General features: G+C 33.8%; 1 pseudogene; it reads right to left on the bottom strand.

The window, feature by feature from the left end:
• Nucleotides 1-727: 727 nt before the first annotated feature.
• LOC112618430 lies at nucleotides 728-12903 on the bottom strand (annotated as a pseudogene).
• Between the last annotated feature and the right edge of the window lie 1072 nt (nucleotides 12904-13975).

Below are 13975 nucleotides of genomic sequence, written 5' to 3'. Positions count from 1 at the left end.
TTCTGAATGTAAGATGAAGTTTGTCTATAATATGTGAATGTAATTATCTTTTTGGGATAACGAGCCATACAGTCTTTAGCAAACATTGGCTGGATCCTCCATTTTAATACTTCAACTTAAAATGATTTCTTTTAATAGGTCAGTAATGCAATTAAATTGATTCAAATAAATCCATAACAAATGGGCCAGATTTTATTTCCACTACCATTCCCAGGAGCAAATTTGCAAGGTTATAGGCATAAAGGTGCATGTTTTACATTTTAGGTATCTAACATTGTTCTATGATAGTAAGGATCTTAGTTCAATGAAATGATTAATTTTTGCTTTAGAATATCCGCTCCCTTTGTTTCCACTGTCAAGTGGATAATTTTTATTCCAAAACATATATAAGAAAAACTGATAATTTAGATTTTCTTCACAAGATCAAAGCTGTGCATAAGAAGCCAACTGTAGAAGCATCATGTTCTCTACATTCTCAGAAATAAGCCTGATCTCTCTTCAGAATGGGGCAGTTAATTTAGTAGCTCATTAGTAAATGAAAGTATTTTATGGCACCTCTTCTATTTTCAAGTTTCAGTTATTTATTAATCAGTGTAATATCCAGTAGATTATATCAAAATGATTTCATGCATTTAGAGGAGAAATATTTCCTGGTTAAGTAGAAAACTGTGCAGATGGTTTCTGGAAGACCTTCATTCTAAGGCAGCTTTAGAGTGAAATATTTCATTTAGAAACCTGGACCTTCTTTCTTCAGTTTGCTGTAATCCACATTCACTGAGTAGAACTTGTACTGATCACTGGGACCCAGTTCGTTTCAGGGCTCTGGGTTTTTCTTACTGTCCCAACTAACATCTGGATTGAACAATGCCAGACACAAGAGATACAGTGCTGCACCAGTACCTCTAGCTCCAATAAATACAAAGAGGGACACCAAGCTTGGATGCTTCTTGACCTGACTGATGATCTAGCGGGGTATGTTTGTGACAGAGGCCTCTGATTGGAAAGGAGAGAACCAGCTTAACGACCAGGCCCTGGGCTAAGCAGTATGTGCATATGTTTTTAAGTGCCACTTCTCATGAGTAGCAAAGGGCAGAAACTGACAACTCACAAACTAACCCTAGAGTGGCTTTAAAAAAAATGGGTGTTTACAGAATTCTGAATCTTCTCTTGAAATTACTGGAAAATCTGTCAATATGTCACATTCTTAAAATTGACTGAGTCTGAGTAACAGAGGCTCTCCTCCTCTCCCAACAAAGGGCCTGGACTTTCCATCTTGCAAAAGTCCATTTTTTTCCTTAGTGTCCCTCTGACACTGACTTGTAGAGTCAAATTCCTTTGCACTAACTCACCTCAGTGGCTTATTAAAATTGTCTGAGTCTAATGACTATTCTAATTGACAATCTCTAATTAAAATCAATATTCTTTAAACATGTTGTAGGAAAATATTTGTTTGATAATGTGAATTAAATTTTAACCTCCATAGAATGAAAGTGAGTTGAGTGTTAATGGCAAGAGATATTGTATGGGATGTCCAGGTAGACTATAGACTTTGTCATTATTTTTAAATCAAATTCAGGGTTGTTACTCAAACTCATTAACCCAAAGCCATCCTTCACCTACCTAGTGTGAGAAAGGAATAACCAGCACCATATAGATAAATAAAATAATTAAATAAATCTGTAAAATGATGATCATGATTACATTATGTGCACATTCCGATTTGTTGACTATTAAGAGAGATATCATGTGATGCTTATGTTGACATTAGAGAAGAAACTTGTTTTTCACAAGTCCTCCATCATGTTGTCATTGAAGCAGAAATGCTCAATGATGATGTGATTCTACTGTATTGTTCGTTAGATACAAACCTTTCTGATAAAATCTACTTGGGCTCAGATCTTGTTCTAGCCGTTGTACATCTGAATGCATTAAAGTGAATTTCTCCAACTGTAACTTTCACTATGCTTGCCACATTAGTAATGTATGACTAAAAAGAGGGACAAAGAGCTGGTAGAAAAGATTTCTCCAGAAAACTTGAACAGAGATTTTATCCTGATGTGCATTTTCATCTTTTTTTAAAATTAGCCTGGAAAGGTAGACACAAAGCTACATCTTAATTTTATTAAGGCATTAGCACCTCCCAACTCAAAACCTAGATCTCACAAGATACTCGGCATCAAATCAAAAACAGCAAACTTAATATCAATTAGAGATGATACTGAGTGCAAAATCAAATAACCCAAAATGTCATGCAATCACTCAGAATTTCATCACTAAAGGCTTTGCCGGCAGACTGATGGCCACGTGTGCAAGGTAATTATATGAAATGCCCAAAGACAAAGCTGTTGGGAAAGACAAGTTTTTGGAAAAATTGAAAAATAAGCTTTCAATATTTTGAAATACACCCACGTCTTGATAAGCAAACTAACCAACTCCACGTTGGGAGATAATTTTCCACGGGTAATTTCTCCATTGTCTTTCTGTGCGATGTTATGCACGGAGTCACTTTTGTTTGGGACTATTTTTTCAGGAATGTCTATATTACAAATGTCCTTGGAAAATGGAGACACTGTGTCCCTGCAGGAAGCAAATATTGGCAGGTCTGCTTACAGCCCAATATGGAAGATTAGCATTAACTATCCTTGGAGTTGCTCAGGTGTGATGCAAACTCACTGAGTGAACAGCTTCCACCTAAAATGCTCTGTCTTGTCTCTATAGAATTTGAGGAGTAAGAAAAACGGATCTGAATGTAAAGCTTAGGCTGCTTGCTGTGCCACAACGAAAAAGTCCTTTTCTCTAAACCAGGCTTTTAATGTCTTCTGCTTTCATCAATGAGACTTGGGACAGCCTTCACTGTTAGTGTTCGATATGGTGATATCTCAGATCCCTCATAATTTTTGACAATGCAGTAGAGCCTAAGGTAATATTTTTATGTTGGTAATTGGATCTAAGTTTCCAAACTTTGTAATTTCTGACTTATAAATGGAAGTTTATTTTAACAGTCACCAAAAGATACAATTCTAGAACCAGTTATTCAATCTTTGTTTTCTGGTAATAAATTCATCTCATGGCCCAGTTCATTGATTAAGCGGTATAACTAAAACTTACAAATATTAATTACAACCCCCCATTGCAGACCCTCTGCACCTCTCTGCTTATAATATAAAATTAGTCAACAAAATAGACATTAACTAAAATAAGAATATTGGGTGTGATTTCTGCTAAGTCAATAAATTTGTGACTTCTGTCATAATCTAGAATACAACACTGATAGTGATTTTTCATTAATGCACATAACAACTTCATGACTGACTTTTAAATTTCCAAAGATGAAATCACCTGTCTGAATTGACCTAGCTGTCTCTGTTTCCTGTGCTTTCTTTTCCATGCTTTCTATGCTCCTCTTTTTTGGGGTATTCCAAAGCATCTTTAAAATTGTGCTGTTAGGGATAGGGCTGTTTCTATGATACATTCACACCATTACAGTTTATGATACATATCCACAGACTCCACTGTTTTATTCCTGCTCTTAGTTTTTGATTAAGAATAGCCCAAGTTTTAATTTCTTCTGTATTCTCTACAATTGTGTCAAAATAGCATTGGAAGATAATATCCATGTGAAACAAGTTTCTGAAAATTAATGATATGTAAAGCTCAAAATAACTGTGTGGTGCTGTTTTTCACATAAATACAATTTTTTAAAATATATAACTCTTCTGACATATTCCCTTATAAAACCATGTTAATAGTGAAAATGACCCCAGATCTGTTTGTTCCTCATTCATTAAGAGCAGTGAAATAGCTGACTGGTAGGTGTTATATGATATTTATCTTTTTCTGTTAGGTTATAAGGAAAATAGTTTATATGGCACAAAGACCCACCCAAACTTTATTCATGAGTTTCCCATCCTAACACTAGTAACAGAAGAGTTATCACCTTTCCTGTAAGACTCCTGACAAGCAGTTCATGAAATATAAGATTTCAGAGAGCACCCAAGTCTCTGAAATTATCTATATGAAGACTTAGACATGAAGATGTGAATGAATTTGTCCTTGGTCATAAAGTCTATCAAAGGGAAGACTGGAATTTGAACTGAAACATCTTGATACAGATGTTCATGTTCATGTACATGGTTCATTGCTCCTCTAATCTACCACCCTTATAAAAATTTTCCACTTTTTCTTGTAAATTTATTGCTAATTTTAAATAAACAATAGAGTTATAGACTGCCCAGTGTACAGAAAATAGAAAAAAAAATAGTCTAGACATGAGATAAATTACTGTATTATCAGCTCAAGCATCATCCTGTCTAGGAATGCATCCTCAACAGTATTTAAGTGCTAGGCCACCCCATCCCTAGCCCGTCTCTCTTGGATACGTCCTTTCTGTTCCCTGTAGTTCCCTAGGTTTTTCTCAATCAAAACAGGAATAAATCAGCAATAAGTGTAACTTTCTATTTTAGACTCATAACTCCTTTTGTCTAGTGATTATATTGTATCATTATATCCTCATTATGGAGAACATTCTGTGCCACACAATTGTATTGATACAGTTGTATTGTATCAATTGCCACACATGTATTGATAATGACATGAATAAGAATTTTCCACATCGTCGGCACAATAATAAATATACTTGGAAAACTGCGGAGTGGTAGATTGGAGGAGGGAGGAGGGACACCAAAACCCCAGAATCTTGGGCAAATTCAGGCATAAAGAAGGAAGGGAGCAGGGCCTATTTCTGTAAGGACAAGCAGTCATCAGATAACCAATGGAAGGTTTTAGAACAGAGAAACAGAAAAAAATCCCGTTAATTTTCAGTTTTGGGACTTGAGATCAAAATCAGCTTGTCACAAAGAGACCCCAGAGCTGGGGAGAAGAGAAAAATAGGCCATAGGTATTAGTCAGAATCTGGCACGTGGAAGGCAAAATGCACGCATGAGAGAACTCTCCCAGAGCTTCTACACGACAACTCTTCATTTACCTGAAGGATATAAAAACTAGAATAGGAAATCAGCCAAATTTGTGTCCATATATACAGTATCCTTTTTATTTATGTAATTAGTTTTTTTCTTTTGTGAATTAGATCCACTCAGGCATTTTTTTCTTTCACACATTCTCCTATAGTTTAACTGGCCCCAAATGTTAAATATCTGAAATGTGACTGAATTGGAAGATTGGTTATTTACTAACTCATGTCTAAACTACAGTGAACAAAAATTCTGATAGTTCACGACTAATTGGAATATGTGCCAGCTTTTGCTGTGGCTAAATTTCATCTTTGAACAAGAGGCATTATACTGAATTAGAGAAAGTGAATTTAATTGAAAGTGAAAAATTATCTGATTCTTGCTACCTTTGTGTTGTAAACAATGCATTGGCACTTGGAACATGCAGGAATTAGGAAAATGTCTCAGTATCTTTGGTCTTACCTACATCGTTGGTATACTAAATTAAAATTAAATGCCTTCAATGATAATCTTGATTAATTTTTCTCCATGTAGATAATGACAGCCAACATGATTAATTCATTATTTTAGTAATGCAAGGAGAGACAAAACTGATATACATTGATCTAATCTGAATCTTTAGAACTCAAAGCTAGTCTCATGAGTAGGAAGAGGATGCAACTATTTTCTGAGATTATTTTAACATCAATAAGAGATCCATTCACACAGTAGTGTGAATAATTGATAATATTTGTTTTTCAAATTTTAAGCTGTAAAGAGCTATGACTAAACTGAATGTAATAAAATCTTAAGACAATCATAACTGAAAAGACTAATGGAATAAAAATAAACTTGACCAAACACAATTTCAAGTAAGGCTAGACCTGAACATATTGCAGAAAGAGTAACTTAAAGATCTAATCTTTACAGGATATATCGAAACTCTGTTATTTTACGCTTTCTGTCTCCAACATAGACAACAGTACCTTCATATATTCTCTCCATAAAGAAAATTCTTCTAACCTTGTTCTAGTCTGCAGGGAAAAATTTGAATTTGGCATGACTGATGAATAGAGTTACCTGGGCAAAATCTTGGGCACACAAATTATCACCCTTGTGACTGATTTAACTGAGTTGGTGTCTCAGTTCTAAAATCTGAATTTCTTCCTTGTTCCCAGAATAAATTTTGCTCTTTAACCTTCTGTTGAATTTCTCCCCCTCAAGGCTTAATGGACTTCTCTGCAGCCTTTTAAAACTATTTTGGAAATGTAAGCCTGTTATACTGCAACATATCACATTCTTAGCAAGAAGTGTTGAACAAAATAATAACATTTAAATCTCTATGTTTGAGGGACACCATTAGACATGAGGCAGTAGATGTTGAGATCAGTGTCATATTTAATCTTTGCAGTAATGATGTGACAAAAACAAAGATTATTTTGTTTAACAATTGACCTACTTGACTTTATATACTATTGCAAGTAATTTATATTTTAGTTGCATTCCCTTCTCTATTACCACATTCAATATTCAGGCAATAAATGTAATATACATTATGATGCTGAGGAACAAAATATGAAATTGTGGTGAGGGTCATGTTTCTTTATCCTGCTCCTTTTCATATTGCTCTACTTTTCTTTGGATTATTTTTTATTCTCGCTGGAGTCAGCGTGCTTTTGCTGATTACTTATTGGTCTATGGCATATTGTTATATTTTTGTAGCTCCTACAAGTCTCCAATGCACCCCTCCAAGAATGTTTTAATAAATATGATTCTTGGGATAGTAACAAAAATCAAGTATCCAGAAGACCTGGCAACAGGTTAAAATTACTTTGGAATAAGTCTATCAGGGCACAGGGTCATATATGCAAATTAGGTCACATGAAGTGCCCTGAGTATTCCATCGTTCCCCAAGGTAGATTTGCAAACTAAACTCTAATAGATACTGACCCTGGGTTAATTACATAAAACATGTAATCTATTTACATTTTGTCAGTGTATCTAGCTGCCTGAAACTTGAATTTAAAAAACAAGAGCTTACCTAGAGTAAAACAGAAGTTCACATTTCCAAATATCTCCCTTATTGTTGCATTTGATCCAGCAAACATCATATGTAAGAAATGTATATAATCAGTTATCAAGTACTTTTTTATCCTAAAACTTTATATATATGTTAGACAAGAATACACAAAAATAGGCCAGGCGCGGTGGCTCAAGCCTGTAATCCCAGCACTTTGGGAGGCCGAGACGGGCGGATCACAAGGTCAGGAGATCGAGACCATCCTGGCTAACACGGTGAAACCCCATCTCTACTAAAAAATACAAAAAACTAGCCGGGCGAGGTGGTGGGCGCCTGTAATCCCAGCTACTTGGGAGGCTGAGGCAGGAGAATGGCATAAACCCGGGAGGCGGAGCTTGCAGTGAGCTGAGATCCGGCCACTGCACTCTAGCCTGGGTGACAGAGTGAGACTCCGTCTCAAAAAAAAAAAAAAAAAAAAAAGAATACACAAAAATAACAGTAAAACTTACTGATAATTCTGTAACTCCAGGGCAATGGATTTTAATATCTTGGCATAATGTCTTCCTAAATTATATATCAATGCAAATAATTAAAATTGAATGTATAATAATATACTTTTGTCTCATTTAAACAACCTGGTGATACATATTTTAATATCAGTTTATGACGTCGATATAGTAAGTTGTTATGATCATGAATCTTGGAGCCAGATTGCCTGGGATTTAATCTCTGCTTTGTTATTTACAAAAATGTGTGACCTCAGACAAGTTATTTAACTTTTCTATGACTAAAGCTTATAAAAAATAAAACTGAAATAATAATAGCATATTTTTTGTAGGAGTCTTGTAAGTTTTTAATGAGTTAACACAAATAAAGTGCTTAGATTAACACCTGGAATATTAGTAACCATATAAAAAAGTTAGCCACAATTATTTAATGTCTGTGTATTATTACACAGTATATTATGTATAGCAACCAAATTGTCCTATTGTTTTCTAATGCTGACATTTTTTCCCATATTTTATAAATAAAAATGTTGAGAAACCTTTCTATAAAAACATATAATGACTATTAGAATGATTTTCTTTAAAAATAGTCAACATGTGAAGTTATTTAGCCAAATACAGAATTCAAAGATGGTTCATACATTTTGACAGATTCTTCCCACCCCAGGAAGATAGCACAGTTTACAAAAGTGATTTATCATCATTGAATAATATACATGCTTATTTATTTTAATGGTATCACAATGTGCATTTTAATTTGAAATTTTTTCATTATCTGCTAAATGGAGTTCATATTTATGTGTTTACAATCTTCTACAGATTGAATTTTCTTTCTCCCAAATTCATACGGTAAAGTTCTAACCCTAAGTTTCTTAGAATGTGACCTTATGGAAAAAATGGTGTTATTGTCTATGTACTTAGTTAGGTCAAGATGAGGTCATACTGAAGTAGGGCGGCTCCCTAATCCAATATGACTGGTATTCTTATACAAAGCAAAATTTGGATACAGGGCCCCCAACCACCACACACACACACAGAACATTGTGTGAATATAAAGGCAAAAATCAAAGTGATGCAACAGAAGTCAAAGAAAATTGGCTTCTAGAACTAAGAAATAATGAATTTCTCTTGTTCTAAACCAACCAGTTAGTCTATGTTGCGAATCATATACTACATATGGATATTTTCTCCTTCATCAATACAGTGTATGAGTTATTTGCCTATCAAGGTTCCTATGTATTAGAAATCTTGTATTTAGTTTGCTTTCTTACATAGCGGTGAGTCTTATCCCTTGCTAATGTGTTAAATGGCACTATATCTAGAATGGTTTTTGGACCAACTCTTTTGCCTCTTCTTTTCAATTTTCTACTCTAGTTTCAATTAAGCTAAGCTTCCATTACTGTACTTTTAAAAAGTAGAATATATTACTTGGGATGACTAGATTTTTCATTCTTTTCTCCCTTTTCAGAATTTTCATACTATTCTTATATAATTCTATTCCCTTAATTTTCTTGTTATTTCTGTTTTTAATTAGAAATTGTGTTTCAAACTTGATTAAGTATTTAGCCTGGGGTGTTTATACAGTAAAAGAAAACCAGACAATCCCTTTCCTGAAAGGGAGTAGGATCAGAAACAAAAGAGGAAACTGTTTTATTACATTCACTTTCACACAAATGTAAAATCAATTTCATGATCATATTACAGTTTGACAGTAGTGACAACTACACCTGAATTTAAAGTGAAATTATAATATAATTTTGAGAGAAAATCTCAGTGGCTTAAAATGAATGGTTAAAAAAGAGATCACCTATCTATTTACATTTTCAAAATGCACGGAAACTCAAATTAGTTGCAAATGGATGCAATTTTTCTTTGCCTTAAACTATTTAAAAACTACGTGCCAGCCAGTTCCCTATTCCCTGTATCTTTCACCTATGTGCCTGACATGAGATTTAAAATATCTCACTCTATGTAGTGACTTAGTTGTTATTCCTTCTCGTTAAGAGCATTTTCTGTTTGACTTCAGTTAGAAGGAATGAATGACAATCTGTGGTTTGCTTAAGGGATAAATCAGTCTTAATCCATTTTTGTATAATCCCCTAGGCCTTGGAAAAGTAATCTTGCTTCCTGTTGAAGTTAACTACAAGGGGTTTGATTTAGAGTGGGCTTATTATGATGGGTAGATGTGTTACAAAATTTGCCTCTCCTTTATCGTTTCAAGTGATTAATTAATTGAAATGTGAAACTTAAACTACAACTTATTTGAGAAATGTACCTAAAACTGAGTTTGGATTGTCAAGAAAATTTTTCTAATAAAAATCATTTTCAAATAGTGAAGTCAATTTACAAAAGAGCAACCATTCAAACAATTGATATACAACATGTAATGGTTTTCAATAAAAGCCCAGATCAAAGACCAATCAATCTATAACTTACAAAAGTGAGGATTTTACCAGAAGTTTCATACTATGATACTTACTTATTAAATACATGTCCTGCTGAAAATACTGAAAGTCAACATTTCAACAGAATATTTCTTTTCCGTGGCATGGGTACCCAATTTCTTTCTAAAGCTTATAGTTTTTCAGCTTGATATGATCTAATGAAACCTGGCTTTTTCCCCTCTCTCTCTAATAAAAACTATATCCATTCTATATACAGTGATATATTATGTTCAATATAAGACCCGAAAGGACAAAATGTACACCATCAAAAAGTCAATGAACCAAATTGGTTTATGTAGCTGTTCCAAACCAGTATTACTAGAAAACTGCAGACTACAGTGTACGGTGATTTGTTTTTTTTTTTTTTTTTTTTTTTTTGGTCTGGTGTGTGTTTTCTATCCTTTGGTTTTATTACATTTTCCATTTTGACTTCTCTTTTAATACCCTTCAAAAAGATATTTATGGAATCTTATGATTAACAATAGATATGACGGACAGTGTTTGAATTTATTTTTCTTTAATTTTGAAAGGAAATTGTCTAGTGACCCACTGTATCATCATATAACTTGTTATAGTCTATAGGCCCCTTCATCATTTTAACTGAAATATACATAAGATATTTATATTACTCCAATAGTCAATTTATTGGTTTCATGCCACAATCATCTGGATTGCTGTAAGTAGAGGGATATCTGATATTAACTAAAGTACCTGGGGTTTCTTCCATTAATACTAACACACGGTATAAACCAAGGGGAACACTGCTGCAGTTACTGGTGGTTTAGGAATCTGCTTGCTATAGTAACAGGACTAATACCTCCCTATATAATAGTATAATAGTATAACAGTGTATTGTGCTATCATACATCATGAGGGATGGAAATATTATGCATACGGCCAGAGAAATATTCTCAACCTATTCTTATCCAAGGATAGAATGACTTAATTTCTGGCCACTTTGCCCTCATTTCTAGTTACCTGGCTCCAAAATATCTTCCTTGTTATTGAACTTCATCAGTTTTCACAATCTGAATCTATGAAAGCTACTGGAGGCTATTCATACGGGAAATGAGATTTTGTTTCTTTTATATATGTCAGACAACTGAATTTACAAAATTGTTCCATTCAACAAGGCAATCATTAAGATGACAATGGTCATATCAACCAGCTTAACTACTTACCAAAGCCAAAGAATGAGGGTGAGTAGTTTGTTTTCTCTTGTAACTCTAGAGGCCCCAAAAGTATTGTACATATGAATTTTTATGATGCTGTCTGCATAGAGACTCCATTACTCCTCACTGATAGCGTTTTCACTGAAGCCAGATCTTGAACGAGTTTCACCTGTTTTTATCTATAGAAATGACAGTGCAGGAGACTTGTAATCACATGTGTGTGGAAAGTCAGGTTACCTAATGTAAGGTCAATTTTCAAGATGCCACATGGTTTCTTGGCATCTAAAATAATATACTCATTTCAAAATCTACCATGTTGGCAAAATTGATCAGTTATAGTTCTGTATTTGAAAGCATTCGGCGATTATCTTCACTCTATTACAGCATCTCTATTACTGAATTGTTTTTTTTTAAATGTATTTACTTCATTACATTTTTCGGCAGTTTCCCACAAGGAAATGATGAGTGCTCTGTTCCCTGGATTTTCAAAATACATACATGTCTTTCAGATTATACTTTAAGGACAATTTTACTTGGAATATAATCTGTAAATCCCTCACTCCCACTTCCCTTAAACTTTGGTAGAGAGTATTTTATTCTCTTCTGTATTGATGTGGAAATGGCTGAGGTCGTCTTGAGTTTTTCTCTTTTTTTACATGCCTTATTTTCTCTGCTACAGACCATTTAACATTTTATTCATCATAAAACTACAGTAATTTTGTCCATATATATGCTTGAGTCGATCATTCTGCAGGTTTTTTTCTATTATACTTCTGTGCCCTTTCTGTACACAAATTCACTTTTCTTTCTTTTAGAAAAAGTTTCACTATATTATAATTTGGAGCGTTTTTAGAAAATTCATGTGTTTACTTTTTCAGGATCACCACAGTAAGCTAAATTAGTCTGTCTTTCATAAACATTTTTATATTTATAATTATTTTATAATCACTTTGATTTCCCATTGTATTCTGTCTCTGTGATGTGTTCAAGTCTATCCTGGTGTCATTTGCTGTGTTTTCACTCTTTTTTCTACTTCTGTTTCTTTAATGTTTGTTTACTATTATATTTTTATCTTCTATTTTTTTAAAAAATATGCTACTTTTCTTCTTGGATTTTTTTTGTCTTAGAATATCTTTCATGAAACTTAGAACGCTTGTTGCTCTCTCTCTCTTAGAAAGGGCTTGTGGCTTGTGAATTGAGACTAAGTGATATGTTTCTCTAATATCTTCCTCCATTTCTTGAGTCATTTCTCTGATGATTCAGCCATTGCTTGTGTTGCTTTATCTCCTTATGTGGTAATGGGTAGACAGAGTTTCTTTTTTATCCCTAGTCATATGGAATAAGAAAAGTTTGAAAGTGGAGAAAAGGAGTGAGTTGATGTCATCTGCAGATACAATTCTGGCTTTACTTTTAACTTTTAGAAAATCTTTTCCGTTTCCTCTGACTGCTTCTCCTCTCCATCTTCGGTATTCCAAAGGTTTGCTTTGGCTCACAGCAAACACTTTTGTCATAGTTTGCTCTATTGTTATTTAGCTGTTGCAGGATGACATACAACACGGCTTGCTCTTCTGGGTGCAATGATTACATAGTAAACTAATAAAAAAACCCACTTATATATGTCTACTTTTACTTTTTACATATATTCAATCTACACAATAATAAATTGCGTTTTCTACTGTTTAATTACTGTTTCATACTTCCTGTCTCCACAGGTCCAAATGTCCTGCGGTCATGAAGCCCATATGGTATATGAGGATTCTTTGTGGAAGTCTCATAACAACATTGTGAAGTCAGAGTCATTCCTGTAGCCATGAGGCCCTCCAAGCTCTCTCCCCTGTGTCCCTTTTCATCTTGCTTTCTACTCCTCTAGCTTTTGCTTATTCTGTTTCAGCCACACCGAGCCTTCTTCCTGTTTTCACACACCCACAGAATGCCTCTGACTGAGGCATTTTCTGTTCTCTTTTCTTGACTTTTCACAGGGCTCACTCCCCCACTCTTTTAGATCTTTATTTAAATGGGACTTTCTTAATGAGGTCTACCCTGGCCCCCCTATTTAAAGCTGCTATTTACCACATCCCTTTCTAACCAATAGCACCACACAAACTTTCATTTATCTATATCCTGGTCTTATTCTTCTTTATAGTAGTGAAGTCCTTCTAATATAGTATCTGTTTTATTTTTTTAGGTATCCGATTCCACTCAATTGAATTTATGATGTTTGGTTCATTGCTATGGTCTAAATGTGTTTCTTGAACCTAATAGACACTCAGTAAATATTTTTGAATGAAAGAATAAAGAAAGAACAATCAATAAAATAAATTTATTTATTGGTGATTAAATACAGTGCTAATACTGTAAAGATGAACACACAGAGTTGACTTTTTTTCTTTACTTCAAGGATAAGCTCTTTATTTGCCTTTTTACAGGGTAACATCAATCACAATCTGATGAAATGCAGCTACCTAAAATTATTAAGATTACTAATTGAAATAGAATTTATACATTGTATGTTGAACAGAATATTATGTCCTATCCTGTCTCTTCAGGTTGCATTGTAGAAGTCCACATATAAAGTGGAGATAAGGACTTGTAAATCTGATTCTTGTATAAAACCTTAATTCGAATACTAACAGTATAATAATAATAACAATCAACGTTTGATTTGCATTTATTATATAGGAATAAGGTACTGAGATATGACATGTATCCCTATAATATATGTGTAACTATTATAAAGCTGAAGAAATTGAAACTAAAAGAAGTGAAATCACTTGTTCAAGTTCATATACCTAGCAAATAGCAAAGCCAAAATAAAAACTCTGGGAATCCTGATTACAATGTCCGTACGTCTAAACACTTCAAAAATTATCTTAAAACATAATAC

Source organism: Theropithecus gelada, chromosome 2 (assembly GCF_003255815.1).
Source record: "Theropithecus gelada isolate Dixy chromosome 2, Tgel_1.0, whole genome shotgun sequence".
NCBI classification, from domain to species: domain Eukaryota; kingdom Metazoa; phylum Chordata; class Mammalia; order Primates; family Cercopithecidae; genus Theropithecus; species Theropithecus gelada.
Note: the sequence above shows the minus strand (reverse complement) of the source record. Positions and strands in the feature narration are given on the sequence as shown.